This window comes from Aricia agestis, chromosome Z, assembly GCF_905147365.1.
Source record: "Aricia agestis chromosome Z, ilAriAges1.1, whole genome shotgun sequence".
Lineage (NCBI taxonomy): Eukaryota > Metazoa > Arthropoda > Insecta > Lepidoptera > Lycaenidae > Aricia > Aricia agestis.
This window is the reverse complement of record NC_056428.1, coordinates 9,075,871-9,080,877: the sequence shown is the minus strand read 5'-3', so window position 1 is coordinate 9,080,877 and position 5,007 is coordinate 9,075,871.

Genomic DNA, 5,007 nt, shown 5'->3' with positions numbered 1-5,007 from the left:
CCTTAAATCAATACAGCTGTGCAGTGTGCACACAATAAATATTTCATTTTTTTATATTAAACTTTATATTTTATGCCAAATTTTAAAGCTCATTTACCCCCCCAATTACACAACTTTACCCATAAACTATTTATCATTGATAGGTTACGTCACTGCACAGATAAAGTTCTGAGTTATTTAATACCGTAGAATAGATATAACAATCGAAAAAAATCGAAACCTAAATGTAAGATGATACCACCTTTTATAGAAAGACTTTTGAGCAAGCGTCAGCGCGATGTAGAAGACGCACGGCGCCATCTATTATGAATTTTTGGAACTAACTTAATTTGAACAAATTTACGCATTTTCACCCCCTGACAACCCTTTTTTCCAGTAAAAAAGTAGCCTATGTCCTTTCTCAGGCTTTAGACTATCTGTATACAAAATTTCATTACAATCGGTTCGGTAGTTTTGGCGTTTGGCGTGAAAGCGAGACTGACAGACAGACAGACAGACAGAGATACTTTCGCATTTATAATATTAGTATAGATTATGTGCACACTGCACAGCTGTTTTTGGGTATTTTGATTAATTAAGGGCCGCGCTACACCGGAATGGCAGCGGCGAGGCGAGCACTTTCAGTGCTGCCATTCCGGTGTAGCGCGGCCCTAAGAGGGGTACCACTTACCAGGGTTTTAAAAAGTTTTTAAATTTGACACAAATTTTGTTGACACCGCGCGCTATAAACTAAAGTACATGCGGACGAAGTCGCGGGCAACAGCTAGTCTATATATATAAAAATGGATTTTCAATAGTGTTAGTAACGCTAAAACTCGAAAACGGCTGAACGGATTGGGCTAATTTTAGTCTTAAAATATTCGTAGAAGTCCAGGGAAGGTTTTAAAGTGACACGAAGTTCACCGGGACAGCTAGTATTATATAAAATTCTCGTGTCACAATGTTAGATAGCGTACTCCTCCGAAACGGCTTTACTGATTTTAACCAAATATGCATATTCAGTGGGTCTGAGAATCGGCTACTGGGTACTTACTTATTATATTGATAAGTGCATTTGTTGAATAAATAATAGTAAATTATTACAACTCGAGACTGACGGCGACCATTGTTTGTGCGACGGGATAGCGATGGACGTTGCCATGGTGACATACTTATTTAGTCACTTCAATAAAACAATACGGGCGAAATACTTTATTTAAATTATGGCAAAGAAACGTTTGCCGGGACAGCTAGTATTTATTATATTATGTACTAGCTGTTGCCCGCGACTTCGTCCGCGTGGACTTCAGTTTATAGCGCGCGGTGTCAATAAAATTGGTGTCAAAAGCTTTTTAAAACCCTGGTACCCCTTAAATCAAAATACCCAAAACAGCCGTGTAGTGTGCACATAATATGATTTTTTTTTAATTAAACTTTTTTATACCTTTTAAAGCTTATTTACCGCACACAACTTAGCTGCATAATGCATTACACAACTTTAGCTTTGCCCAATAGTTAATACCCATAGGCCATAAACTATTTAGTATTTATTATTGATAGACTGTTGTTTCTGATTTCTATGTTGGTACGTGAGTTATTTATTAACATGTACAACAATCGAAAGAATCGAATTATTAACTCAACATGGTACCACCTCTTATAGAAATACATATGAGCAAGCGATAGCGCGATCTAGGCGACTCTTGGCGCCATCTGTTCCAGTTTTTGGAACCAACTTAATTTGAACAAATTTACGCATAAACACCCCCTTACAACCCCTTTTTCCAGTAAGAAGTAGCCTATGTCCTTTCTCAGGCCTTAGACTATCTGTGTACAAAATTTCATTACAATCGGTTCAGTAGTTTTGGCGCTGTTGTTTTTGAATTTGATATCTAATCTAAGTTGGTAGGTGAGTTCTTAGTTAGTAACGTGTATAACGATCGAAAAAATCGATAAGCATAGCTTAACATGGTACCACCTGTTATAGAAATACGCATGAGCAAGCAATAGCGCGATCTAGGGGACTCTTGGCGCCATCTATTTTGAGTTTTTGGAACTAACTTAATTTGACCAAATTTACGCATTTTCACCCCCTTACAACCCCCTTTTCCAGTTAAAAAGTAGCCTATGTCCTTTCTCAGGCTTTAGACTATATGTGTACAAAATTTCATTACAATCGGTTCAGTAGTTTTGGCGTGAAAGCGAGACAGACAGACAGACAGACAGAGATACTTTCGCATTTATAATATTAGTATAGATTAAAATCGATAGACAATCTACAGAATAATGATCAAAAACATCAGTCTCGATCTATAAGACTATGAAAAGTACCAATAATAGAGTCATAATGTGATGATGCATGGTGTAGGGATGATGATGATGATGATGATTAATGTAATCAGCATAGTAGCTTATGCTTTTGGTTCTTTAAACAACGCCGAAGCCCCCAAAAAATAAGGAATTGGGTGTTCTGTTCAGCACCTTCGGATCCATGGTATACCATGGTGTAAAATCTTACTTTTTGGTAGCATAATATGATCATATTGCATCAAATAAAAAAAAAAAAAATTATACGTTCTCATTTGAATTTCAAGAAGTCCCCTGCATTCCTCATAGTTGCCATCATCAGACCACCACTTTTGTGAACACGGTACCAACTCGGAACAGTACCACATAGAACAATAGAAAAATTTTGAAAATCGGTTCACAAACGGCGAAGTAATCGTTGAACATACATAAAAAATATATATCCACAGCCGAACGTATTACCTCCTGTTTTTTGGAAGTCCGTTAAAAATATACATCATTTATTTTTATAGTACGCCATGTACTTTGTACACATCATTTTTCATATTTTTATAGTTACTGCACTTTTTCTGTGAGTGGACTTCGTTACATGGTTATATTTAAAGACATTACATTCCATAAAGTACTCCGGTTAAGGCAGGGAAAAAACTGATAAGAGAGTAAGCCTTTTATGGGCTTCATGTATGATTGAAAGAAGTATCTCTTGGCCTCAATCATAGAAATAGACCATAGTGTCTTGTTTTGTTCTTCGTAGATTTTAATTATATTTTTAGATTATCAAAAAGATAGAGATAAATAGAGAATAATATATTTTCAACGAAAAAATTTAATGCACAGCAAACATTTTATACCACTCAAGGCTGTATTTGTATTTCGAATTTTACGTCACACTACTTCAAAGCATTTTAAACATATTAAGTATTTGACAGAGTAGACAGAATGATATGTCTATTGTGCTTATATTAGCATCTAATTGTCAGCTGATTTGCATACACTTGATTATAGCCCAGTAGCACAATCAGTAGAGTTAGTTAGCCTTGTATCATGTATGGGAATCTGTAATTATTAATTATAGTAATTTTTTTTGCACCCGTGCTTAGAGGAGGTCTTAAATAGCTTAAATAAAAAAAAACTCGACCAAATCCGACGTGTGCGTTAGCCGCCATAATATTGGTTTGAAGATTAAATCTTTTTTTAGACATATCTCCTTTATTTTTTATGTTTTTACGAAAATGCTAGTGACTTAATTTGTTATAAATTTAATTTTCTACATTTTGAGTTCTTATAATTTTCATTGTAAAATCAATATTTACAGAGATAACTGAAAAAAAACAAGTCAAAGTATAATTTCGCTTGTATGTCATTTATTATCGAACTTAGCGAAAATAATTGTAGAAACAAAGTTGTAGGTGATACCTAGATAATTAAATTTCCTACAAATTTAATTTTTTTGACTTTTTTAGAAATCAATATTTAAGCTCCTACACCTATAATGGTAAACGTACCGGGACCCAAGCGACTGGATAAAATTGAATATTTCTGATCTTGAATTAGATCCTAAAACAATTACGGCACAACGTACTTTCACCTGAATCATTATTAAAAAAATAAAAAAAAATAAAGGAGAGAATATAGATAACAAAAGATTGGACCTTCAAAATTAGGGCGGCTAACGCACTCATCGGATTTGGTCGAGTTTTTGAATTTAAGCTTTTTGTGATCTCCTCTAAACACTGGTGCAAAAAAATCTGACTATAATTATTAAAAAAACGAACTCTACTGGGGTATTATGTTTATGGTGAAAGCGATAAAAGTTAAATTAAAAAAAACCAGAGTGTTTCAGTATATATACCTACTTCTGAAGTAAATAGTTACAAAGTCAACATTTGGTCGGAAGCGCGGCGAACTGTACACCAAGAATATTATATTTCGATGACCAAGGTAAATATTTGCTTCTCCTATAGGCACAGAATACATATCTATAGGTAACTCAGAAAGTAGTATATTGTTTAACAAGGAAAATCAAAGGGATGCAGCAAATAAGTTTCCTTTTAGCGAAAAGGGTGCGTTAGGAAACTCAATTTGGGAACGGACATGTATTACTCCAATTTAAAGATCACTGACTCCGTTTAAACGTGAGCTCGCTGTCTATTTTAATCTTCGTTTTATATGTGGAAAGATATCCAATGAGATACTTGTTTGATTGTTTTGGCTTTGAGACTACTAGGTCATTATATATTTTTTGTATCCCAAAAGATACTGAGCCTTAGATATCCATAATCATACGATGTTATGGAGCTATAAATTGACATAAGAAGATATTTATATTTATGCAGGGTTATCTAAATCAATAACATACTCGTACTTGTATCTCATGAGATAGCGCAGAAAAACGCAAGAATTGCAGTACCGTAAGGGCACCGAGCATTATAGTTATCTTTTAGGGTAATATTATTTATTATTATCTACGAGTGAACGGGCTTTGTCACCTAGTCCAAGGCAAACTCGGTATAATAATATTTGATATATCAATTGAAGTCAATTTCTAGCCGGCTAAGGTTCAAATTAGATCTAGCGGGGGTCAGAGCGGCTGCGTCGCCGTCCTACCCTTGCGTCTATTTTCTTTCCGAGTATGATGGTCGACCAACGCCCTATTGCATAGATCTGACGTCACAAAGGCATCTGGAATAACGCCTCAGTGCTTGTATAAAAGGCTAATCC